Genomic DNA, 14,267 nt, shown 5'->3' on the forward strand with positions numbered 1-14,267 from the left:
CTACTGCCATCACTTTGGTGAACACCTTGGGGGCTGTGGTGAGACCAAAGGGTAGGGGTCGAAACTGATAATGATTGGCCCCTAGCCGGAAGTGAAGAAACCTCCTGGAGCTTCTGTGCATCTTTATGTGATAGTAAACATCCTAGAGGCCGAACGAGCACATCCAGTCGCTGTCTTGCAGGTACGGCAGGATGGACTGTAAGGTGACCATCTGGAACTTCTCTTTCTCAACTGACAGGTTCAGAGTAGACCAGTCCAGAATGGGCCTTAAGTCCCCGTCTTTTATTGGCGCCAAAAAGTACCCTGTAGTAGATGCCCGATCCTGACTGATCTAGGGGGAGAGGTTTGATGGCTCGTTTCTTTATCGGCTTGAAAACCTCTAGTGCTGCTGCCTCCCTTTGCATGGGTGGTACGTCTGGTAGGTGTTTGGCATGGGTAGTGAGAACCACAAACTGGTTTGAATAGCCTCTGGAAATTATCTGAAGCAACCAGTGGTCTGATGACATGGACTCCCATGCCGTCATGTGCAATGAAAGGTGACCCCCAACTGCCTCCAGAGGAGAGCAGTCGGGCAACCACTCAGGGCTGCTGCGTGGGCCTGTCCAAGAACGGTTCTCGAGATGCAACATTTGTTGGACCCCCTTTGTCTCTGAGCCGGCATCTGTCCTGTTCCCCTCTGCCTCTAGGGGAAGAACGGCCCCTGAGTGTCCCAGGAATACAGACTTGTGGAACCACATCTTCTTTTGCCCTCGCTGATTCCGGGAAAATGATCTTTGAGTGTTCGAGAAGTGGATTCCGACAGCAGGCAGTGACTTCCCATCTTTCTCACTCTGGACCAAGGTGTCACGGACGGTCTTTTCAAAGAGGGAAGAACCATCATAAGGGGCATTCGCCAAAGACGCCTTGAAGGGTTCCGTGAACTGATACAACCTGAGCCATACATGATGCCTCATGGAAACCCCGGACCCAGCTGCCCTAGCTGCTCCTTCAGTAGCGTGCGAGAGGAGTCGCATAGACTTATTAGAAACTGTGGTCAAGGTAGCCATCCTCGCGGAGAACGTATGCCTGTCCTCCTGTGGGGGCACCTCATCCAGTTCCTTAACTATGTCGTGCTGTAGTCGAGTAACGTGGGACAGATAGTTCAGCGCCCTTATGGAAAAGGTTGTGAACGCATACACCTGCTTCCCTAGACGACCCATCTTCGTAGACTCACGGTCAGGAGGATGGATCGTGGAGCTCTCCTGGGCTAGTTCCCTCTTGGTGGCGCTTATTACCACCATAGCGTTTACCAGGGACCCTTTATTCCAAGCAGGTCTGTCTGCGGGGGGGGGGGGTTGTTAAGATTTTATCCGGGTGCTTTGGGATTGGTTCCATGGTGTCCGGTTCATTCCAAGCCTGTGAGGTGACCAAGTCCAGTAATGGATCTGTGGGGGGGGGCACCCAGGAAGTAGACGGGCCCATGCCGAAGGCCTCCAGGAATACTGATTCGTCCAAGGAAGGTTTTGGGGTGGACCATCCTCCCCGTTGGCACAATATTTCCATGATGTCTCTGAAGGAGACATCCTCGGGAGGTGAACTGGGGGAACCTTTCCCATCATTCAAATCAGTGTCCTCAGTGAGGGACTCCAGAGAGGAGTCCAAGTGCCTCCTCTTGCACGTATGCTTGCGAGGAACCTCTCTGGTGGGGCTCTCTTGGAGCGGGCTCGCAAACCACCTGTTCCTCAAGAGAAACCACCTGGGGCTCGTCTAGCATGGGCTGTCCCTGCGGTAAAATGATGGGAGTCGCACCAAAAGCAGAGGGAATCTGGGCAGAGTCCGAAGATATAGTCAGGGGCCTCGACCCATTGGAGAGGACCCTTTCCATAATGTCGAATGCCAAAGGAGAATGAGCTTCCTAGGACACTAGTAAGGGAGCCGCTCTACCCGGATCTGATGTGGGGATCGGAGCCAGGCCCGAAGTGGATGGAGCGCCGAGGAGGTGGCCGTGACCTGGCAAGGATGGCGCCGACGGAAAAAACTCCTCCCCCTCGGATCCGACACCCAGACTACGGCTTCGAGAGCCACTCGGATCCGAGCTAGTCAGATCCGACTTGCTCCAGGTAGCTGCCGGCATTGAGGAAGCGGGTACTGTCTGCGCCGACCCCCTGACTAGGGAACCTCTCTGATCCATGTACTCCGAAACCAGGGGTCGGATTGGAGAAGGAGATATAGGTGTAAAGAAGGGAAGGGAGTCCCCCCCCCCCCCCCCAGAGAGAGAGGGGGCCAGCATTTCTCCCATCTGAATTTGCGTGCGAATATATCTTTGCATCATTTTATCCATGTCGGCTTCTGAAAGACTGCGGGTAGACCACGACGAAGCTACGGACTCCAACCTGGTGGGTCGGTGAACCGAAGCCCTAGAAGATGGCCTAGTCTCCTCTGGCTCCGGTGAAAACCTAGGAGATCGGAGCCAAGGGGAGTCAGGTCAGTGCCTAGTCTGAAGTTTAGGGGAGTCTCAGCCAGAGCTGAATGGTTCGGGGACCTCTTCCTCTTGTCAGCCTTGTGCTCTCTCTCCTTCTCTCTGCCCTTTCTATGCTGTCCTTCCACAGGCCTAGCGGCAGGAGGATGAGTCCCAGCCTGGGAGGGAGTAGAAGCGAGGGCAGGACCAGAAGGAGAGGTGGTCACAGACGTGACCGAAGCAGAACTGGAGGCAGCCGCCTCCGTAGAAGGGAGAAGGCCCTTCATCATAAGTTTAGCCTTACAGTCTTTTAAGGGCTCGTGGGTTAAAATCCACGCAAATACTGCAGTCTGTGGAGAGATGGGCAACACCCAAACAAAGAACACACAGAGTGTGGCCGTCGGCAGGTGACAATTTGTGGCCACACTCTGTGCATCTTTTAAAAACTTGTTTTGGCTGATCAGCCATAACCGCAGCCAAAGAAATTACAAAAGGCACGCACTACCCACCACACGCACAGAAGCACAAGCACACAGAAGACTGAGGGGGGGGGAGAACTCAAAAAGCTATTTATAACTTGATGCATTAGCGAGGGGGAGGAAGGGATGCGACCTACTCTACCAACAGACACACTGAAACTATCAAAAAAGAATCCAACTTCAAAAACTCTACTCATGACCCGGAGCTCAGGGATCACGATGCATTGCGAAGCCGCAGCAAATGAGATCTGAGGGTTGGAAGGTAGTGGTGGTGTATTATGGATAGGGGAGGAGCTTTTAGCAGTTGCTTGTGAAGTTGCTGGCTCTGATCCGATATGGATCCAGTACCCACAGGTTGAAGATCAAATGAAGTAAACTACTTCAGAGTTTTCCTCTTCCGCGCTGTACAGAGATCTCCATTCAAAATGTTCGAAGTTTCAAAACTTTGATCATATGGTCTTGGCCATATGAATTTCAAAGTTTTAAAACTTAGATAATATGATAGGGATCTATATATATATGTGTGTGTGTGTGTGTGTGTGTGTGTGTGTGTGTGTATATATATATATATATATATATATATATATATATATATATGTGTGTGTGTATATAAATATATATATATATATATATACATATATATATATATATATATATATATATATATATATATATATATACACATACATATACACACATATACATACATACATATACATACATACATATGTAAATACATATATAATACTGTGGGATTGTCATTAAGTCAGCAAAATGAGGAGAAGCTGGTGCCATTTGTCCAGACATTGGTATATTCCCTTGAAATTACTTCATATATTGTTGGGAGAAGGGTACTCTAGGAGTTTGCACAACTGAAAATTGCTACTTGGAAGGTTTGTGTACAAATGCATTCTTGTATCTTATTGTGTTGGGGCACTTGTCAGAATGTCATCCTTTAAAAATTGCATCGCTGTCCTTTATTCATTGTGCAGCTGAAAGCTTGCTGTTATGGTACTAATATAGTGATGCATGAGATACTTTTTTCAGATAGAACTGATTGTCTCACTGTGCTGCATTATTGCCGTGTAAACAGTTATTTAACTTTCTAATAGTGTTGCATCCTTTTACTTTAAATAGCTTCTTAGAAGGTTTGTGTAAATTATGCATGTTTGTGCCTCATAGTGTATTTGGGGTGCTTGTCAGAACAAACAAGTTAGTAACCATGTTTAAAAATGGTTTTACTGTACTTTGCTCATAGTGCAACTGAACGCTTATTATTGTGGAACTGAAAACATGAGGGATTTAATCAGAACTGCTGCCTTATGGTGATGTTTTGCTGCCAGATGTGAATTATGTCTAGCTTTTCTGCATCACTTGGATGAGTGATAGTTCAACAGAGTAAAAGCCACTGTTGTGTCTGTTACATGTTATTCTGGAGGAAGGGTTGCCACAGTGGTTTGTACTTTGTTGCACACATTTGCTTTCTTGCAACACTCCAGTTCAGTGCAGTTTGTTAAACAGGTTATAGTTTAACACCGTAAATGTGGCTTGCAGACTGAATTTTGTTTTAATAAATGTATTTTTGTATGATTCTCTGTTGAATGCAGTCAAATTCATGTGGCCCTTCAGCCCTTGAGTTATTTGTGTGTAGGACTACTGATTAAAGGCAGAGTCCTTAGTATTCTGAGAGGAATTAACCTTTTGTTGCTTTCCTTTAAGAAATTGTTTCTCTTTTCATTGAAGTGATTGTTACCCGTTATGTAGTCGTGAACATGTTTGGTTATCTGTACACATTTCCACTTTCATGTTTGATCTTTTTCCTACTCTGTATATAACACTCTGTCTTTGTAGCGGTGTTGAAGTACAAGGGCACATGGTTATCCTTTCTAGTCCCACGCTTATTTAAGTATTTAGATAACTAGTGGATAAAGGTGGACTGCAGAGTCATTTGCGGCCTTATTTTATGAGACTGTATAGTTATACTACTATTTGTAAAGTGACTGTAAATTTTCTCTGTAGTCTGGCAAGCTGATAACCAAAATTTTGTTTAGGTTGCACTTGTTTCCTAAATGACAAAGTTTTCTTTGAGTCTTTGAATCTTTGAAATAAAAGCAGAATCGGGTATTCTACACACTTATAATGTTCATGAGCATGAAGATGAGCTGCATTCACTGTTGGACCACTTTTGCAACTTTCTTGTTTAACCTCGTCATACACAGTTATTTTTAGTGTAGTGTGCACTATGTATTTGTAATAGCTTCACAAAGAATCAAGAGATATATTGATAAACTTGCACGTGGTGATGATTTCTGACCACCATCCCCATTTTCTTATTTAAAAAAAAAAAAAAAAAAATTATATATATATATATATATATATGTTTATACAAACATTTATTTGGTAAATTTCTGTTTCTACTTAGTGCAGTATATATAATTTTGAAAATTTGTTGATGTGTTTATATGCTGTAATTAATGGGTAAGAGGTTATATTACTCCACATATACTATGGATACTTGTGGAGTGCAGAGTCATTCGTGGCCTGTCTTTATATTACAGAAATATATAACAACCAGTAGAGTAATACCATCTGTAATGTGAATGTAACGTAGCAACCTAATTCTATTTGTTTGTAAGCTTCCAAGTGATATTGCCATACTTGTTAAAGCTACTTTTGCACTTTGGCATACATAAACCTCTCACGGATGCATATGTTAGTTTACCATTTCAGCATATATGTGTTGAACTTAATATGTGCATGTGATGATTAATGAAGAAACAGTGTATATCTGCAGAAATCTGAGTCATCCACTTCCTCCCTATAAATTATAATAGTATTCGGTGAGCAGTATACTGATGCAAATATACAGGACACTATATTCAGTAAAGCTGACATTTCCACACTTAGATGTTATTCAGTTAGGCCACTTATATAAACAAAAATGTTTTGACTTAGTCAAACCTAAACTAAGGATTGCTATACTCCGTATTTGTTCACTGACAGGGACAGGGCTTGGAAGTGAATAACATGATGATAAGGAGGAGGCTGGGCACTCTCTCTACCCAGGAGACAAGCTGGATAGGCAGTGCAGCAGTACCACTTGGTTTGGGATCCAGAGTCTATTACTCAAAAGGAGGACAGACTAGAAATAGTGTGGGAATTGTGGTGAGGGAGAGGCTTCAGAAGACAATGCAGATGTCATCAGAATTACAGTTGCATGGCAGTCTGACATCAGTGTGAGGATAGGGCAGTGTTCATAATCTCAGCCTGTGCCCCACAGCAGGGTTGTGATAGTGAGTAAAAGGGTGCGTTCAGGTAGCAGTTACATTGCCTACTAGGTAAAGCAGAACAATATGAGTTGATGTTGATAATTGGGGACCTGAATGCACTTACTGACAGGGTAGAACAACGTGTGAGGACTGCATGAGTTCATATGGGTGCGGCAACAGGAATAAAGGGAGAGGCCATTTTAAGCTTCCATCTGTTAAATGACTCTATGGCCAACTCATGGTTCAGCAAAAGAGAGAAAGTCATAAAATCACATCCAAGAATGGCCAATGTGCAGCTCGTGTAGAATTCCTGCTAATACGGAAAGGACACTGGGGTAAAATCAGCGATTCTAAAGTCATCCTCAGTGAAAACAGTTGGCTTACAGAATAAACCATAATCAGCTGCAAGCAATGGTCAGAGAAGTCCCTAAGGTCAACAGAGTCTAGGCTGAAGACCAGGAAGTTGACTGGAGAGAAAGCACATGGGGTCAATGAAACACTCTGGGTTCTAGCACTTAAGGAAGAGGAAATGGTGAAGTTACAGAATAGTGGTAGCACTTCAAAGCAACATGTGTGAGGACTGCAGAACAGATATGTGGCTGGTCAAGTTAAGGAAATAAGGTACATGAGGAAAGCTAGTTGTGGAATCCAGAATTTTAGGACGTCATCAGAAGAAAGGAGTGCAAAAAAAAGTGGGAGATGGAAAATATGGACCAGAATAAGAAGTAATACTGGTTGGGTAACAGAGAGGCTGAGAGCACAGTTAGAATAGTGAAGAACAAGAAATTAGTCTCTCAACCAGATTCTGGAACTCTTAACGGGTTGCAAGACAAAGACAGAAAGATAAAAGATAGTCATCAGACACCCTTCATAAGGGATGCCAACAACTTGCTCACCAGTCCCCAGACCATTAAAAGCAAATGGAAGGACCATTTCCAGCAGCTTCTGAATGAAGAAAAACTTACAGAAGCTGAACTGCCCCATACGCAGCCTGTGATGAAAGAAGATTATCCCACCTTAGAAGAAGAACGGCACTAAGAAAAATAAAAGAAAGGAAATCAGCAGACTCTGGTGGAGGGCATGGCAGATGTGATCAAGATGTTGAGTGAGTTAAGGGAGAAATTTCTCCTGTGGGTGCACATAGCAGTATGGAGAGAAACATGTGTCCTTGATGAATGGTGAATAAGCCTAGTTATGCCACTGTACAAGAACAAAGGGAACATTTACAGGTGTGAGCAGAAAAGAGAGAAACTCTTGTCACACTGCACGAAGGTTCTGGAGCGGGTGATTGAGTATGCTGAGTAGTAGAAAGTAAGATGGGAGATGAGCAGTTCAGGTTGAGATCATGATGTGGCAAAACCATATCAATGTTTTTAGTGAGTCATGTAGTTGAAAATAGGCTGGAGGTGAGAGAGTCCAACCGGACATTCCTAGACTAGAAGAAATCATATGACATGGTACCAAGAAAGTTGATTTAGGCTGTCTTGTTATGGTTCGAAGTCCCTGAAACATTGGCAGAATTAGTGCAGGCTGTGTACAGGGGCCCAGTGACACAAGAATGGAAAGTGTTCAGACTCGCCGAGAAGTTCCCAGTTATGATGGATGTGCATCAGGGTTCAGCTGTGAGGCCAGAGCTGTTCATACTAGTGATGAACTGTGTTAGAAAGCAGGTAGAATGGGACAGACCAGCAAAAGCTGATGTATGCAGGTGATGTAGCATTGCAGGCCGTCTTTGAAAAAGAACTGAAGCAAAGGTTAAGGTGGTAGAATGCAAAATTGAAGTCACAGTGGAGGAAACTGAGTACAGATAAAACAGTTCTAGTGGCAGCAAATGGGTAAATCAGAAGAAGCCGAGAATTGATGTAGAAGGGAAAATTGTGGAACAGGTTAACAACCTCACATACCCGGGGGAAGGGGGGTTAGGAGAGGGGAAGTCTGAATAAGGAGGTTAAAGCAAGAATCAGAGGGACTGCAGACCACTGTCAGTGTGTCTGGGTAGTGTATGACAGAAAAATGCCCAAGAAAGTAAAAAGTAAGTTTTACAAAACAGTTGGATGACCAGTACTACTGTAGGGTACAGAAACCTAGGCAGTGAAGGCAGAATAGTTGAGGAAGCTAGAGGTGATGGTAGGATGCACACTGAGCAGAAGCCCAAGTATCTCCTATTGCAGAGAATGTCAAAGGGAGCAGATTATGCTGGTTTGGGCACATGTGCAGGAAAGCAGAAGACAGTCTAGTGAAGATTTCAGACAGATGGAAAGAAGTTAAGAGGAAACAAGGGCGTCCAGCAAAAAGTTGTATGGATTCTGTGAGGGAAGACTTGCGGCAGTCAGGCATGACTGTCGAAGAAGGTAGAGTAACACTGAATCATGAGAGAGACCAACAGTTGGCATGACACCCCAGCTGACCATATTTAGAAAGTGGGGGGGGGGGGGTTGATGTACAGTGTCACATGTTGAACAGTCACTAAGTTTACACTCTTTTATATGACACATTTAGATATCCATTGTTTGATTTTTATAACTGTAGGGAGAGGGTATTAAGTTGTGAAAAATCACATTTGCAGTAGGTGTCTGGCTGCTGGTATCTGTAGATGTCAGCAAGTCTATTTTAAGGTTGCTTTCCTCAGTAATGAAGGTTATCATAGTGGTGGTGGACCTTGGACCCCTGTCTTTTAAATGCCTGTTTAGTCAAAAATGTTCTCTGACAGTCCAGTTCCATACATCGTTAATAGCAAAATTCTGTTATGTGACTTGCATCATGTCTGATGTAGATGTGCAACACCTGTAGGATTTCCTCATTCATTTAGTTGGGCACCCAGATACGCCTTGGTTGTCTCTCTGTTGACATCCTTAGATTTGGATAAAAGCTGAAAATGCACTGAGGAAATTGCTTGTTGAAATACAGCTTTGTTTGCAGGTGGCAAATCAATGATTTGGAGGAGTGCCAGTGTCTTCAGTAATTTGTTTCTCTGTGGTTGTCATCAGCTATTGGTGTACGTCGATGATGTAATATACACCAAGGCAGACATCGGCGCATATACAAAGTGTTAGACAGACTCCTCCTCTTCTTTTTCTTCTTTCGGCTTTTCCCGATTAGGGGTCGCCACAGCGGATCACCTGTTTCCATTTCTTCCTGTCCTCTGCAGCTTGCTCTGTCACACCAACCACCTGCATGTCCTCTCTAACCACATCCATAAACCTTATCTTAGGCCTTCCTCTTTTCCTCTTACCTGGCAGCTTCAAACTTAGCATCCTTTTCCCAATATACCCAGCATCCCTCCTCAGCACATGTCCAAACCAACGCAGTCTTGCCTCTCTGGCTTGGTCTCCAAACTCTCCAACATGGGCTGACCCTCTAGTATACTTATTCCTAATCCTGTCTACCCTCGTCACACCCAGTGCAAATCTTAACATCTTTAACTCTGCCACATCCAGCTCTGACTCCTGCCGTTTGTCAATGCCACTGTCTCCAACCCATATAACATAGCTGGTCTCACTACCCTTTTGTAGACCTTCCCTTTCACTCTTACTGGTACTCGTCTGTCACAAATCACTGCTGACACTCTTTTCCACCCACTCCACCCTTGCCTGTACTCTCTTCTTCACCTCTCTTCCACACTCGCCATTACTCTGAACTGTTGATAACAAGTATTTAAACTCATCCACCTTCGCCAGTTCTACTCCCTGCATCCTCACCATTCCTCTATCCCCCCTTTCATTCACACACACATATTCCATCTTAGTCCGGCTGACCTTCATTCCTCTCCTCTCTAGAGCATATCTCCACCTCTCCAGGGCTTCCTCAACTTGTTTCCTACTCTCACTCCATATCGCAATGTCATCTGCAAACATCATAGTCCTCGGGGACTCCTGTCTGATCTCGTCTGTCAACCGGTCCATCACCAGTGCAAATAAGAAAGGGCTCAGAGCTGATCCTTGATGTAATCCCACCTCCACCTTAAATGCATCTGTCACTCCCACTACTGTCACACTACCCTTGTACATATCCTGTACCACTCTTACATACTTCTCTGCCACTCCTGACTTCCTCATACAATACCAGAACTCCTCTCTAGGCACCCTGTCATATGCTTTCTCTAAGTCCACAAAGACACAATGCAACTCCTTCTGACCTTCTCTGTACTTCTCCATCAACAGTCTCAGATCAAACATCAGATCTGTAGTGCTCTTTCCTGGCAGGAAACCATACTGCTGATCACTAATTATCACCTCCCTTCTTAACCTAGCTTCCACTACCCTTTCCCATAATTTCATGCTGTGACTGATCAGATGTTCATAGTGTTTCACTGCTGCAGTCATTACACTTGGGTTATCCTGCCGTCAGGCGGTCCTGCAGTCAGCCAGAGTTCCAAAGTCTTGGTCTGGCATCTGTTGCTGTCGCTTCTTCCTTGACGTCAGTGTGCCAGGGGTACATAAGATGCAGCCGACGCCATTTTCTTCAGTCTTTCTTGCCGCGTGGTGCCTGAAGCAAAAGCAGTTCGCAAGTGCCGGTCGGCCGACTCCTGAGATTTTCGAATTCGAATTTCAGAACCGAAGTCTTCAATAAAGCTAAGTACCCCGTTGGGGAAACTTTTTCTTGCCTCAGACCGATGTCAGTAAAAGTTAATAATTGTATTTCTTGTGGGAAGCAAATACCTCATAAGGATTTCCATTCTTACTGTATTCCATGCCTAGGCCCTGACCACGACGTCACTAGTTGTCGGTTTTGTGCTAGATTTAACAAACGCAGTATTAAATGTCGGTATGATTTTGCTTTGCATTACTTTGGCTGAAGGTTCAATTATACAATGCCGTCGGAACAACCGACGACCGGAATTCACAAAAAACGCAGAGACAAGAATAAGGACAGGCATCCGAGGTCCAAATCCGACGAAGCCTCTTCTAGGCCATTCGCCGGTTCTCAGTGAGGTGCTTTCGCAGCCCCTGACACCTGACACCTGCTACCTCAGAGCCACAGGCCGCCTCCGACTCCCACGTGGAGACTACTAGGCCTCTGGAAACTCAAGGTATTGGGCCTACGGAAACTAATCCCTCAGATGGGTCTGGAGCCACTGTGCAGGCACCGGCTTCTGAGGGGGTTTTCAGACCTTCACAGCTTACCTTCAAAACAACAACCAAGTCTAAAACACCATTAAAGGCAAAGAAACAAGTACAGCATTCTCCTGGATAGGCCTCCATGCCTAAGAAACAGATGCTCAAAATGGCCGAAGACCTAATCACTCTGATCAGGGGTTCCCATCCCCCTCCTTATAAAAGGCCTAGGCAGGATACAGACTATGACTCTTCTGATCAGGTTTCCATTTCCTCTGACTCCTCTTCAGACCAGTGATACTCTATACCCCCCATGAGGACTCTGATGCTGAAGAATCCATTCCTTCAGCCTCTCCTCCTGAGGATTACTCTCTTGGGGAAACTTTACATACCATGAGGGAGCATTTCCATTGGGAGAGCCAGGATTACTCAGAATCCAATAAAAGGCTCAGAGATTTTCTTTTACTGCCTCAGCACAGGCCCCTTGCTATTCTGCCTGTGTTAGATATTGTGGATGATGTGTTCTCCGAATCTAGTTTAACCCCTAGTTTAACCCCTGATTCTTTGCCCCCAGCTCCAGTCAAGCCAGACAGGTACTACAGAGTCCCTGACTCTCACAAATTTCTCTATAAAAACCCTGCTGCTGACCCAGAAACTATTTCCCAGGGTCCCAAAGGGGTAAAGGCTTCCACTGCTAAAAATCCAGTCCCCTCTGACAGGGATTCTAGAGCATTGGATAGCTGGGGGAAGAAGGTTTACACTTCTGCAACTTTAGCAGTCAGGGCTTTAAATTGTCAGTTCCACATGCTTAAATACCAACAATATTTAATGTCTCTGTTAAAACAGAAAATGCTTACAAGCTTAGAAGGTCCTGATTATAAGGAAATGCAGGATTTATTGCATGCAGCTGAACAAGTGGGAAAACATACTCTGCAATGTGGTTTTGATTCATTAGAGGCATCTTGTAGAGCAGCAGTTACAGGATCTGTGATTCGAAGGCATGCTTAGTTAAAAGAACAAAGTTTACCTGACCATGTTAAGGCAAAAATTATTGGATGCTCCTTTACAGCATGATATCTTGTTTGGTATTAAGGCCAGAAGAGGTGTTAAAGAAAATGGAGGATAAAGCAAAATCTATGCAAACAGTGAAGGATTTCTTACAGGTACAGCCACCTAGATTTAGCAGAAATTGGCCTTCAAAAAATTGGTCCTTTCCAGTGTCAGACAGACCACAAAGAGGCAGATACAGACGCCCAAGAGGCAGATCTCAGCCCCAAGGCTCTTACAGACCACGACAGTGGGGTGCTTCAACCCAAAAGGAGGAGAAGACAAGTCACAACCTTATAGGAAACAGTCCCAATGACTTCCCCTTCAAATGCCAAGCACTTACCTTTTGGAAGCTCCCTTGGGTGATTATATGCCAATTTTGAGAAAAAAGTGCTAGTTTTCTCCCTAAGACAAATGGGTACTGAATATTGTGTCTCAAGGTTACAGGTTCCACTTTCACACTCTACCAAGGCCAAAAGGAATGCCAGACCTGCCACAAAAATCAATGGGCAGAGGCACAAAAACAAATTACAGCCCTCATGGACATGAGAGCTATTCAAAAAGTGCTACAACAGGAAGAAGGACAAGGATTTTACTCAAGACTTTTCTTGGTCCCCAGAAAGGACAACGCCTGGAGACCCATACTGGACCTATCTATTCTAAATACCTACCTGGATCTTCCGAAATTCAAAATGTTGACTCTACAGCAACTTCTTCCCATGTTGGGCAAGAAGGCTTGGCTTGTTATTTTGGACCTCAAAGAGGCATACCTGCATGTCCCAATCAGACAAAATTGCAGAAGATACCTCAGATTCATAGCTGGCGCAATGCATTACCAATTCTCTGCACTGCCCTTTGGCTTATCTACTGTGCCCAGGGTCTTCACAAAATGCCTTGCACCAGTAATTGCATTTTGCAGACAAAAAGGAATTCAAATGTATCCCTACTTGGACGACTGCCTTATTCAAGCAGAGAGCAAGGACATTATACTAACTCATCTGGCGTTTGTAAAAAGGTTACTAATGGGCCTAGGATACACTATAAACGAAAAGAAGTCAAAACTAGTGCCCTCACAAGAGATAATATTCCTGGGTGCAAGCTTAAATACAACTGCCCAGATGGCTTATCTCACGCCAGACAAGCAAAGACAACTGACTCAGTACTTTCAATTGATGACAACAAAAACCCAACTCCCTGCAAGAAAAATTCTGCAGGCCTTGGGGTTCATGGCATCCTGCATACCACTAATACCATATGCCAGACTGCATATGAGGAAGTTTACAATGGTATCTAAAAAGTGTTTGGACTCAACTGTCACAGTTTGGAAGCAATAATACCACTTATTCCCTGCCTACAACAGGAGTTTCAATGGTGGGCACAAGCATGTCACCACAACAAGGGACAGCCTTTCACTTTACCCACAGCCAGGCAGACACTAACAACAGATCCATCGGATTATGCCTGGGGAGCACATATGGAAGGAAAATGTATTAAGGGCAAGTGGGCCGCAGACCAAATGCATCTTCACATCAATCAGAAAGGGCTGACAGTGGCTCAGGACTCAATGAAAAGGCTTCGATTAAGCCCATGTTAAGGAAACGTAGGAATATCAGATGAACTATGAATAATCAGGTCCTTAGATGTTTTATGTGCTGTCTAGTATTTATGTGCTCTCTGTTTATATATATATATATATATATATATATATATATATATATATATATATATATTTTTTTTTCTCCCTGTTTACAGTTCTCATATATACATTTTTTATTTTTATTTTTATGAATAGCATTCATTACATTTGTGTCATATTATGTATGATGTTTTTAATGTTTTAGTGTATTATAACATAGGTTAGTAAGCAAGTAGTAGTGCTTTAAGGCTTAATTATTTTGTGAATGTGATAGGTTGGTTTGATTTGAATAAGTATATATAGTTAGGGGAGTATATGATGAGTTGTTAATGATCTGAAGAAGCT

The 14,267-nt window shown here is 44.1% G+C and overlaps 1 protein-coding gene across 5 annotated transcripts in view; it reads left to right on the forward strand.

The window, feature by feature from the left end:
* The window catches only part of PPP4R3B (protein phosphatase 4 regulatory subunit 3B), a 2,189,617-nt gene that overhangs the window by 29,688 nt on the left and 2,145,662 nt on the right, over positions 1–14,267 (forward strand). The window lies entirely within an intron of this gene.

This window comes from Protopterus annectens, chromosome 1.part2 (assembly GCF_019279795.1).
Source record: "Protopterus annectens isolate FY-2018-M chromosome 1.part2, PAN1.0, whole genome shotgun sequence".
NCBI classification, from domain to species: domain Eukaryota; kingdom Metazoa; phylum Chordata; order Ceratodontiformes; family Protopteridae; genus Protopterus; species Protopterus annectens.